Source organism: Ochlerotatus camptorhynchus, unplaced genomic scaffold (genome assembly GCF_037179485.1).
Source record: "Ochlerotatus camptorhynchus isolate MF236.1 unplaced genomic scaffold, CSIRO-AGI_Acam_v1.1 ptg000577l, whole genome shotgun sequence".
In the NCBI taxonomy this organism is placed as follows: domain Eukaryota; kingdom Metazoa; phylum Arthropoda; class Insecta; order Diptera; family Culicidae; genus Ochlerotatus; species Ochlerotatus camptorhynchus.
The window spans coordinates 5,263,285-5,276,829 of record NW_027041058.1 but is presented as its reverse complement, the minus strand read 5'-3'; the positions used below and the strand labels follow the sequence as shown (position 1 = coordinate 5,276,829).

Below are 13,545 nucleotides of genomic sequence, written 5' to 3'. Positions count from 1 at the left end.
CAGTTCAAATATCTTAAACATAACAAAAACTCAAATAAATTCCTACTGTAAACTGCACTGCAAACAACGGCGGGATGATAAGAGATTTTCTGGACAATTCCATTGATTTTAGCGCAATCCCAGAAAAATCCACTGAAGAAAAAAGAGAATTTTCACTCGGTCACAAAGCGAGATTGAAGATCACTGGTCTAATAGCTATCGCCGACTTTCAATTATAGGAAACGAAGTTAGGGAATCATTTCGGTATCAGAAGGTAATAGGACTCTGGCCTCTAGTCCAAATGGATGTGAAAAAGAAAATTACATGTACATTTTCTTTAGAAAAATAATGGAAAGACTTTTTTTTAGTTTTTCTATCTCTTTTCCAATGTTTTTAGACAAATCAAAACGTAATTTTTTATGGGTCGTTAAGCTTTCCTTTAATATAAAAAAGGGCATAAGAAGGTTTGTTTACAAAAAGTTTGTATGTCCTTTTCACATGTCTTGATTATCGTGTGTTTTGTGAAACTTAACATCATCATTAACGTCACCGTCGGGGCCGGTTTTGAATGGTTGCAATAACAACGCGATCGTGATGTGGAATGAGGGGCCAGGCCTTAGGCCTTAGTGCGACCATTTTCGCTTACTGAGTAGAACATCATGAGTTTAATCTCAAGCCCCTCCACATTCAAGATTCGTTAATCGCTTTATTTGTTAACGTGAATACAAAGGAGCTCGATTGCCTAGTGGATAATGTTTTTGCTCACTGAGCAGAGTATCGTGGGTTCAATCCCAAGCTCCTTTGCGTTATATGATCGTTAGGACATCAATTCAGCTTATCATTTACCAAAACGAACCCTGCTTCCATCAAAGCGAGTGTCAGGTCAACACATTCCTACCCATTCCTTTCTTGACCTGTGTTGTGGTGCGGCCGGCGCTAGTATTGCCGAGTTTGAGATCACCAATTTTTACACATTGAGGATGATTGCTAGTCCCAAGCATCATGTATTGATTCTCTGTGTAATTACAGCTGATCTGGCAATAACAGAGTAGCAACCGTGGGCGGTCAATCATGCTCATGCTCATGCTTTGCTAAGTATTTTTAGGATGAGACATAAGAAAGGCTATCACTGATTGAGTTTTGGAATATAACCCCTCTCTCACCTCTTCTTGATTGCGTCAGTATGTATCAACTTTTCTGCATATTTCAAATTGCAATTCCGTTTCATTCCGCGGAATTCGATCAACAAACTTACATTTCGCTTTCATGTTGCCTGTCTGTGGAAATTTAATTGATGATGTCGCAGTAAAAAGCGAATCAAGTTAATTTTTTTTAAAGGCGAATTGACATAGGACCCAGGACGCTCTTATCAGACTTTTCATTACTTTTTTTTAATATAGAATGCTTATGTTAAATCCAAATGAATTTTGTGTTTTCATGTAAGGTGCACTTGAGAGCTCTCTCGAGTACACCTTCAGTGAAAACACAGTGTGTGTCTACAGTGCGGAAATTGTACATTTTGATATGGATTATACTATCTACTCGACGATGGGTTAACTGGAAATTTAACTGGGTTTTCCGTTAGTATTCTATTTTAAAAACTAATGAAAAAGCCCCAAATTAGCGATCCATCCAGTGATGGAGGACCTATTAAAAAATAATCCAGTACTAAGCTCGTCAAACTCATGAATTAAGAATAGGAAAGCTATAAAAAAAACCCTGCTTGAAGTTTTGTCCACAATTCAACTTATTTGGTCATAACACATCAAAATCACAAAATTTCAAAGCGAAGCCGTAGTACAGTGGTGCTCATCCAACGGCCTGTGAGCTACATGTTGGCCACCGAGTGAGTTTGTGCGGCACGCTGAATGCTTTCAGTGGAATGTATGCCCGCAGACTGACCAAACATTTCAAAGATGCTTAATGTGTTTTGTAATTTCATAACAGTTATTAGGTCTAGAATGATTGATTTCTTTATTTATATGTTTTTTTATTTATTATATGATTTATTTATTATATGATTAATTTATTTATTTATTACACACCGTATTCGACTACGCCGTACAGACTGGTAACTTAAAACTAAAACTTTTTTAATCTAAACCTATTATTCTATTATTAAACACATATTTAGAAATTCGTTACAAACATCATTTAAGGAACCCAAACATCCACCAAATTTTCCGGCCTAGGAACAACACCTGTCTAAATTCGGTTGAAATCCTCTTTTCAAAGGTATTCTTGAAACGTTTCCAGAAGATTTTTGATAATCTCCTTAGAAGTCTCTTGGAATCTTCCTCGTGATTTGCAAGAAACTATCCTCCGAAATAGAATTCGACTTAGAGTTCCTTTGCAGCTATTATCAGATTGACATTCCCTTGGATCAGAATTATTTTGGAACTCTTTTCAGGATACCCTTGGATTTTTTGTCAGAATTTCCTTGGAAAATTCATCGGAATTTTTACTTTTCCATTCTCCATTTATTTTCCAAATTCCGTTTAACATTTTCAAAACCCCTATTAGATTAATAAATTGTTATACATATTTTTTTAACTCTGTTGGATTATCTTCAATACTCACTCCCATGACACTATCCTCAGATGTTGTGTGTTTGGACATCCATAAAATTCAACTAAAAACTACCGCTAAATAACCTCCCTTTGACGCTATTAAGATTATTAAATTCTCCCTAGAATTCTCTTGGAATCATATCAACTTCAGATTCAGATACTTATCACAATTCTTTTGAAATGAATGCCAGAATTCCTTTAAAAAAAATGGTCAGTATTGCTTTGGGACTCTTGTCAGTAGTTACTTGGAGTTGTGAATATTTTTGGGAATTATGGTCTGAGCTCTCTTTGAGTTCTTCTCTGAGATTTTTTGAAATTCTACTGGACATTTCCTTAAAATCCTTTTGGAAATCTCTTCAGAATGATCAGAATTCCATAGAAGTTCTCTTCGGAATAACCTTTGAATCATATTTTTATAATTTAAGTTCATTTAACTTCAAGACAGTTTTTTCAATCTCAGATCTGTTTCGAATCTTGTTGAGAGAAGCCTGGATTTTCCATTCGCGGCCGGTAACTTAGATGAATCTACAGCTGTTATTAATAACGCTTTGAAAACGTGTACCAATCAACTAGTTGAGCAAAAGTTTGTTTCTTTGAAAAACTCGAACAGCTGGTACAATTTGGATCTTTTGCGTCTTAAACGGAAAAGGGACAAATTGTACAAAAAGTTTTGTAGATCTAATAATGAAAATCATTGGACTAGGTACACAATCGCGCGTAATGAGTATTCACAATCGATAAAGAAAACTCGTTGTGAATATGTTCAAAGGAAGATTGATCAGCATCAAAACAACAGCAAAGAGTTATGGAAAATTTTGAAATCTTTATTAAAACCTAGTAATTGCAAACCGCGGTCCATAACTTTTAATGGCACATTAGAACAGTCAGAACAAGTAATTGCTGCTAAGTTTAATGATTATTTCGTAGATAGCGTTTCATTGATTAATCAATCTATTGAATTGGTCGATGAACCTGACGAAATAAAACAGCCAGTTAATAGTAGTTGTAGATTTGAAGTTTTTCACCCAATCACATTAGATGAACTTAGAGTTATTTGTTTTTCATTAGGAAAATCGGCTGGAGTAGATAATGTTAATGCTAGAGTTATTCAAGATTGCTTTCATGTCATTGGCCACATCTTGCTGGACCTTATTAATGAATCATTACAAACTGGACATGTGCCACAAATTTGGAAGGAATCCTTAGTGGTCCCTATTCAAAAAGTTGCTGGAACGATTAAAGCCGAAGAGTTTCGTCCCATCAACATGTTGCACACATTAGAGAAAATTTTAGAACTTGTTGTTAAAGGCCAGCTGTTGGAGTATTTAAATAGTAATAGTTTGTTGATACCAGAACAATCGGGATATCGGGAAGGTCATTCTTGTGAAACCGCGTTGAATTTGGTATTAGCGAAGTGGAAAAATAACTTGAAGTGTAAAGATACGATTGTTGCTGTTTTTTTGGATCTTAAACGCACTTTTGAAACAATTTCTAGGCCCTTATTGTTAAGATCAATCAAGCGCTTTGGAATTACGAGTACTGCATATAAATGGTTTGAAAGCTACTTGTCTGACAGAACTCAACGGACTGTTTTTAATGATTCTGTTTCCAGTCCCGTGGGGAATACCCTTGGAGTGCCCCAGGGAAGTGTATTAGGTCCCCTGTTATTTATTATGTATATTAATGACTTGCGACGTGTTTTACGATTTTGCGACATTAATCTTTTTGCAGATGATACTGTGTTATTCATTGCAGCTAAGGATTTAGATGATGCCGTTTTACACTTGAATGAAGATTTGCGTTCTCTAAGTAGATGGTTGAAGTATAAGCAGTTAAAATTGAATACAAGTAAAACTAAATTTATGGTAATTTCGCGGAATCGAGTAAATGAGAACGTCTCTGTTGTAATTGATGATGAGACTATTGATCGCGTTTGGGAGATTAAATATCTTGGCGTGATTATTGATGACACACTTAAGTTCAACTCTCACATTGACAATGTCATCAAGAAAATTGCCAAGAAGTATGGAATTCTATGTCGACTGAAAAACGATTTAACTATTGCCAGTAAAATACAGCTATACAAATCAATCATCTCTCCTCATCTTGACTTTTGCCCTTTCATTTTATTTCTGGCCAATGCAACACAAATATCGAGATTACAGCGCTTGCAGAATAAAATAATGCGTTTGATTTTGAGATGTAATAGATTCACTTCCTCAACTTTGATGTTAGACGCCTTACAATGGTTGTCGGTGAAGCAAAGAATTGTATATTTGACTATGGTGTTCATTTTTAAAGTAGTTAACGGTTTGCTGCCTCGATATTTGTGTGATCGAATTGAAAGAGGAAGTGACTTTCATAGATATAATACTAGAAACGCGGTTGAAATAAGAACACCACATTTCTTGACTTGTGCTTCACAAAATTCATTATATTATAAAGGAATAAATGTTTTCAATTCGATGCCTAGACATATCAAACGTTTAGCAACACTTACAGAATTTAAAAGCAACTGTAAACTTTAGAGGGAATCTATATCTGTAACTGAAACCAGTTCGATTTTGTTTGCCAACCTGGTTAAAATGTCATACTCAATTATCTTAAAGATAAATCGTCCAGCTCAAACCTTTGTAGGGGTCAGAGGTGGGACCATCATCATCATCTTAACTTTGTTTTCCAAGCTAATGGTTTCTAAAGGAATTGTTTTGTTCCAATCTTTCACTTTCCAAAATTAAAACCTTGTTACTCATTCAGCTCAATGGCGTTCACCATAGCAGCCTTCGTTTAATTTCCATTATTTGGTAACTCGGAAAACTTCTTAAGTCTTAATGAGACTTTGGAAATCTTTTGAGATCTTGAACTTCAATATATCAACTTTTTTTATTATTATGGTCACTTGGGTCATTTGTGACTTGTCCGGGGGTGAGATTTGAACTCATGACTTTGGCGTGATGGATGTTAACGACTACGTCGGGGTCGCCTCCAAATATCAACTTGTTTTATAGCAAACATATTTTACATGATTCGTGAACTAAAATATTTTGTTTCAAGATAATAAAAAATGTTTTATTATTGATACAATGAATTTCGTGGAAAGTCGCTACACATAAACTTTTTGAATTCGACCCTTAAATTGTCACCCTAAGCCGTTGTCGCTACCCCCTCACTGTGACCCGCACTTTACGTAGAAATTATCAATATAGCCTGCCATATGCTTTCAGCTGAACATCACTGCTGTAGTTTATCAAAGCTGACTAGTATGTAAATATGAAAATTGAACTTTGCTGCTATTTCCCGCTCAGCACTGTACGAACAAACTTTGTGAACAGTAATTAATTAATGGTTAGTGTTAACGTGTGTTATTAAAATATGCGTATACAATGAGACTTTATTTAATTCTCCGGTGAAGATTTGAATGGTTGTCCTATTAACGTTATACAATTAACGATTTCTAGCTTTACATGTTGTACTTGTGTACCAAGTACACGTGTTACCAAATCCTATGAAAATCGTTTTATTAAATTAACATTTTCCTCAGTAAAGCACTTGCTTCTACTACGTGGGTAACTACGTTTGTCTATCGCAGGAAAATTTCTCAAATTACGTCACGTTGCAAGTAGGTTCATTAAAGCAACCAGTTGTTGCTGCTCTCGACACTGCGTAGGAGGAGAGAATGATGGAGTATTAGCTTTATAAGCCCTGCTCCACGTAAACAGAGCGCTCCTCAGAGCTTTTAAACGGAATGTTTACAAACTGGTGTCTTCCTGCACGCTTCAGGAATGCTAATCATGATCAGTCTCAGTCGCATCTCGCCATACAAGTAAGTTACGGCGCAGTAGTCGACCAGAATCTGCCGTTTTATGTTTTTCACTTCGGCTGCTCCCGATCTCTCGGATGTTTTCGACGATGGTGATTGTATGAAATATCACGCTGAGAGAGCTTTTTGTATTATTTGTTCATTCGCTGTTTAGCATACATAAAAAGAAAACTGGTTTTGGCATACATGCATGTGATCAGAATTTATAACGCAGGAGTGCAGAGTTGAAACTTTGGCAGTGTAGGCGATACCTTTCTAAGTCGTTTATCATTTCACCTCTTATTGTTAGGTTTAAGTAGTACCCCAACTAGAATGTTGCAGTGAAAGGTCGCTTGGGCAAAAGAAAAAGCAATATTCATCATCTTTTTATTCTCTTTCCCTTGGCCGTGGCACATTCAATTTCAACGCGGAGTCAGAAGAGAGAACCAGAGAACGAGCAAAGAGAAAATCATTGCTTGGAAACGGATATGGATGATGGGGATCTCTTCGTTTTTCTTTGTAGTATGGGAGGATCTAGCAGTTGTTCTTGTCCGAGGCACGTTTAGTAGTTTATGGATAACATGTTTGAAAAGAAATATTGGTTTTCATGTCAACAATTAACATTGTTTGGGTGAATTCCTGTAGGTACAAATGTCACTCATAAATCATAAAAGCGCTTGCATGAAACAGTTCATAGGTGAGCTTTTGACATGTATTGTGGATAAATGTTTGTTTAGATGTTGTACAGAATCAAACCAACAATGCACCAGTTATGGCAAAATCCCATATACACAATGGGACCAGTTATGGAATCACCTAATACAAATTTAATTGATAAAGGGTTATCGTTTTACAAAAATGGACAACCAAACTGCAAATAAAGTTCATACATAAATGTTTCACTGGGAATTACTTTTGAAATCAAAATAACTGTATAAAGTGCTGAAGTGTGCACAAGATTTACTAAACATTGCAATATATGAGTAGGCTGTAATTAATGACGACACACACATTATACGGAGAAAAAAATCATTGGCACGCATAAGATATTGACTTTTCAATCATTTATAGAAAGTTGTAATGAGGAAACCCTAATAAAAAAAATACCATAAACGAACGATAACCTAAGCGATTGAACTATTCCACAAAAGGTTTGGATGATACCTCGAACACGACGGTTAGCAAAATAACCATAACAATTTTATTAGGGAAGGTAACGACGATTTTCTCCACCAACAACAAAGCACGATGGAGCAGCATGGCGAATTGTATTCTCAACATGAAGCATAAACCATTTATGCTTCAAAATGACAGCTTATGTATTTAACCACGTGCATAACGCACACCAACCATCATTGTCAATTATCCGAATGAATACTCATCGTCCCCAAGCAGCACATCCGCTTTCTAACAAGGATAAGCGGTGTCCTTTCGGCCGTCGTAAAGTAGGGCTCCATCACTAAACGCATCTTCCGCATTTGTGGCAGTGTCCAAATGGAAATCAACACCCAAACACAAGCTCACAATGGTATCGCGAGGCGCCTGTACTACACGTCATTCTCGGTAGTATCGGTGGCCTGTGGCCCGTATACGTACACGGATTCTCTCTACCGCTCTCTCGCGTGCCATTCCCACTCGCACTCACACCAAGGGAAAATGTGAAAACGTCATTTAATACAAAATTTGCTCGGCAACATTGGCGTAGTGTTAAATGAGCGTTCTGTTGGTATAGAGATCGCTCTCTGCGGCTCAGCAGCACAGCTAAATCGTCCAAGCAATTTTCGTTTCTGTTTTGTTGGATGGATTTCTGTACTACAAATTTCGGTTCGAACAAATTGGATATTCGAGTTAGTATTTTTTTATTACGTTCGCTTGTTCATCTTTTTTTTCCGAATACTTGGCTCTCGGGGTTTGTGCTGACGGCGATGAGATTTTTTCTTATATACATGTACCGTGCGTTGTTTGCATGTACATAAGCCAAGTTCGAGTCCGGGAGAGTGTGAGAGACGATCGCGTCGCGGTGGCTTAGGGTGTGAGAGAGTGTTACGGGCCAAAGGCAGCAGCAGCAACAGTGGCCAAAGCCAGCAGCACCTATTGTACATAGAGTATATCGGTATGTACAATTTTTGTGTATTTAGAGGAAGAAAACAGAACATAAGCGAAGGAAACCGAAATAACTGTTCCCCATTTGCTTGGAAAAGCGTGTGGAAACTAGAAACCAATAGTTGCTACACTAAATTACCTGTCGAGGAGCAGTAGGATTTTTCACTAGGAATGCTACGATCAAATTGCGTATTGTTTTCGCAATGTTGTTGTTTTTTCGAGGACGAATGATAATTAAGTATCCTTAAAATGGTGATTCAACTTAAATTTAATCATGATTGCGTCCTTTTGTACAGACACAAAACAACAAGCCAAAGATATTTCCGTTTATTGCCAATTCTATGTTTACCTTTTCTTATCCTATTTTCCAGCGTTTGTTATGTAATGTTATCTATGCCCGTTTCCTTTTCGTGTATTTTTCTTGAAAGTTTTATTGCGATTCTTGCTATTAGTTTCTCTCCCCCGTTCCCTTTTCGTTTGTATGGGTAAGCTCTACGTCGGCTAGTGTATCGCAATTCATCGTGCTTATTTACCACTGAGCCGTGTGTCATGTCATTAATGCCTCCATGTACTCATAGTAGACATGCTTTTTAGTATACACCGCAGAGAGCCAACCGTACTGTGTTGGCACTTGTCTGTAGGTACCTACGATTTATTTTGATGTGTTACAAACAGAGTCATGGTTGACCGAGAAAATTTTCATTTTCAAAAGGTGGTAGCCCTGTTTCTGAGAGCGTTCGTATTGCATTTGGACTCCTGCGTTCCGTTGGTAGTACTGAAGCTCGGTTTGCTGAGATGTCCGCTCTTACAATATTAGGATTAATGTAGATCGGTTGGTCTTTGAGCGAAGTGATTGGGCTTTCCTACCAGTTCATTATTGCTTTAGCATAGTACTTGAAAGCGTCTCGAGGAAAGAGAGCCACTGCGCTACTTACTTGCTATGCTTTCACGATGCTGCTGCTTCCTAAGCAAGTTTGTCAGAACGGGTATATTTTCCCGATTACATTGAGCATGTGTTGAGGAGTGGTTTTCTTCGTGTTGTGCGCGTGAGAGTCACGTCCGCCGTTTGTCGAGGTCGTTTGTATGGATGTGGAGCATACTTCATTCTTGTAAACTGTCGTCTCTTTTTTCTCGTTGCACATTTTTCATCCAGGTTGTTTTCTTTTCTCGTTCTGGGCTGATGCAGCGGCAGATGATCATGATGCATCCGTATGTGCAGTCTTTGTTTTTTGTCGTGTGTATTTTTCCTTTCATTATGTTGTGCTGGCCCAGGCAGCCATTCACAATCGCGCAAGGATATTTTGGCTTTTCTTTCCTATCCACGGCTAAATAGTGAAGTTGCTTTCGAAGTAGATTATAGGTATTTGGATTATCAAGTATAAATCTAAACAAAAACTATTCAACAGAGGAAAATTCAATTAATGGAAATGCATTCATGCTTTTATTTTTTTTTATTTTCAATTTTCTAATCGTCTGATAGTCTTGATTTTGAAAGTATGTTTCAAAACAGATATATCGGATTTGGTTTCAAAATCCAAATCCTTGATTTAAATTTGGCTTAGGTCCGCAATCTTCAATGCTAATATTTCTGTATCACCTTGATAATTCCCTCCATTAGAATCGTCCTCGGAATCGGTCTTTTCAGATTTTCAAATCCCCTTGAAAAATAACTATGTAATATGAATAATTATTTTATTTTCTTATTGTCAGCAATAATATGTAGACCGTTTTGTTACATGCATAATTATCTTGCATTTCGTCTCAGAAGATTATCGCTCCGAAAAAAAAAATTACGTTTTGATTTTTCCTAAAATAAAAAAAAAATCACATTTTTTCTAATTTTTCAAAGAAAATTCACGAGCAAAAATATTTTTTGCAAGTCATTATGGCATAAAATTGGACTTTTCGGTTTTGATGAGGGTCCATTTTTTTCATGATGAGATAAAAAAAATTTTACATGTAAATTTTCTCAGGAATCTAAGGAAAAAACATATTGGATTTTTGATAATCTTTCCCAATACTTTTTAGAAAAATAAAAACGTGCCGAAAAAAGTTAATCTCGGGGCGGTAAACTTCCCTTGAAGTTGAAAGTGAACCAGTGAATATATAAAAAATTCAAAAATTGTTTTCTCTGAGACAACACTTGGGGAAAAGCTCTTGCCGTTTTATGCTAAATAAAAAAAAAAAAACATCGATGAGAGCGTTTTGTAATCTGAAGTCAGAAAATCAGAGAAAACCATGTTCGAAATTTTTATTTACTCTCTAGGCCACTTTCGCCACTGGAATTTTCTTTTGTAGTTTACATCATTTTTTTAACGAAATAATTTTTTACTGAAAATTATAGAACAAATTTTTCGAAATGTCTTCGCAGAACGATTTTGTAATAGATTTATTAATTGGATTTTTTGTCCCAGCCTGTAAAGTTACCCCGCCAAAATACGGACTTGGGCAGTGGAAGGTTAATCATGTGAATAAAAATATATTATTTTAAATTATATATGCTATAAATTATAAAAAATGTGTGCCTTTATAACCTTTATTATGTGATAAGTAAGTTTTTAAAAATAAATTCAATTGGTTTAACGTCTGGAATTACAGTAAGATAAAAACTATAAAAAAAACTTCGCATAAAGTCAAGACAACCAGTTATTTTTTATTCTTGTTGTGCTTATTTTCCCTGCCTTCAGTTATTGGATCTATGGTGGAGACTTGTTGTTCTTTTTATGGTTGAATATATTTGATACATAAAACAGCAAAAGGGTTTATCTTCCATTTAATTCCACTTAATTAATTTTTGTATCCATGACAGATACGTATTTCGACTACAATGTGCAGTCTTCATCAGTGTCATTCCCACACTGATGAAGACTGCACATTGTAGTCGAAATACGTATCTGTCATGGATACAAAAATTAATTAAGTGGAATTAAATGGAAGATAAACCCTTTTGCTGTTTTATTTAGCATTCCGCTAACAACCCAATTTCATTACTTCATATTTGATACAAAAAAAATATCCAAGGGTAATATCTGGGATTTTTACTAAGCATAGTTAAGTCATGTCAAGTCCTAGATATAGAAATCTCACTTTCCCATATTAATTCTAATGGCACATTCGATCTTATGAAGGTAACTCGGTAGTATTAGACCAAATATAACAACACTGGTTAAACAATGTATTTAAAGCGTAAACCATCGAAGTCTACGATCTACAGGGCTGTTACAACACTGGATTCTTCCAAATTCTTTCAAGATTTCACCATTAGGAAGAGGGTACTTTTCTCGTCATTTTGACATTATTACATAACATTTCCATCACATTTGTTTTTTGATATTTTCCATACAAAATACTGAGAGAAAAGTGAGAAGTAAACGTTCGAATTTGCCCATATTTTGTATGAAAAAGTGCCCCCGATGAAATACCCTCCCCTTGACTAGTTTTTGCACCTTGTTGCTGGTGGCCGGGCTTAATTTCATGCTTTATAGTAGAGTGTTGGAGACGGTAGGTTTATGGCCGGCGTTGCTTGCTCATGCCGCGATAGAATGGCGCCATGGGCAGGCGATGGGGACTACTGAGCTTTCCCTCTCTGATGAACCACTGCATGAGAGAACCAAAGATCTAGTCTTGCAGTGACAGTATTACACTTGATACTCCTTTGTTTGAAAGCCGCGTTCTAGTACGCTAACGTATAGGCACTGAACGTTGGGTGGGATACTGATGGGTTTTCCGCATATCACTCTTATTTTATTTATTTTTACGCAGATAGATTTATTTGGGTTTGCAAGGGACTTATACTATTGAAATATTTCAGAAAGTGCCCAACAGTGCTCCTTCTATTTGCGTGACAAGCTTTCATTGTTGTTTTCATTGAAGTATTAGTCATGGAACAATGTTAAACACCATTTTTGTATATGGTATTCAGTGTTGGAAAAGTTCACCAAAACTCACTATGACTCGCGAACTTTTCCCTTGGTGAACTTCGTGAAATATCGCGATCTTTTCCAACGCTGATGGTATTGTAACTAATCTTATATGTGCTTCATTTTGATTTGGCATAAGTGTTTACACTATGGATCGGGATTTCCACTTTGGCGTGCTTCTATTGTGACATACCCATACGTATTTTTGCGGTGCGACATAGCGGAAGCGTGTGAGCATAGTTGGAGAATATACCCTTTATAATTAAAAAATCAGCTAGGAAACTTACTACAAAGTGAAGCATTTAAGTCACTTGAAGGTGTCCCCTGGGACACTAAGATATAATAAATAAAGGTGAAAGTCAAAAGTACTTGAAACACGTTTAATTTAGATTACAAGCACAAGTGCAGGTACTTAATAAAACATGGGTTATGATTGATTAGAGATTTCAATTATATATTAAATTAAACTAATGAGATATCATAATCATCAAAAAAAACTTAAATAAGATAATTCAGAAAGTCTAATAACATTAAGTAAATTAACAAAAGAATTAGGATGCGGGGAGTCCGCTTAGGGAGGCAACTAACCTTTAAAATTGTAGAATAAATCTTCTTATTTAAACTTGAACAGGGATGGAAAATCATTTACATTCATTTCGTACATTCATTTACATTCATTTGCCTCTAACTTTTTTCATCAACAGAATTCCGTAAAATAGCACTTGAAACTTTTGTAGGCTTTGATATTAGCTACATATTTTGTCAACAACTCAAATCTGTATCTCTTATGCATGATGAATCAGAGCGATAAAAACCCACCAATGTTTTTCAGTGAATGTAAATTGCATTCACTGAAAAACAATAACATGTTCTGCCTGCTCTATTTCGTCATACATAAGAGATTCAGATTACAATTATTAACAAAAGTTGTAGTTAATATCAAAAGCTACAAATGCTTTATACATAATTTTACGGTATTCTGTTGATGAAAAAGTTAGAAGCATATGAATGTAAATGAATGCACGAAATGAATGTAAATGATTTTCCATCCCTGGTCTTGAACATCAATAAGAAAACGCAATCAGACCAATAGCATTAAGCAGATTAACAAGGAGAGGAATAGTTTAGGAAATAAGTAGAATTAAAGGTATGTGACAATTAATAACTTTTAATC

At 35.9% G+C, this 13,545-nt stretch overlaps 1 protein-coding gene across 2 annotated transcripts in view; it reads left to right on the top strand.

Moving 5' to 3' along the window:
• The window catches only part of east (enhanced adult sensory threshold), a 180,511-nt gene that overhangs the window by 74,678 nt on the left and 92,288 nt on the right, over positions 1–13,545 (top strand). The window contains exon 1 of one of the 2 annotated variants that reach the window (XM_065236859.1): positions 8,070–8,461. The exons of the other annotated variant lie outside the window; for it this stretch is intronic. The gene's annotated coding sequence lies outside the window, so the exon portion shown is untranslated. Of the gene's footprint in view, positions 1–8,069; positions 8,462–13,545 lie in introns of those variants that run through there. 2 annotated transcript variants of the gene reach the window in all.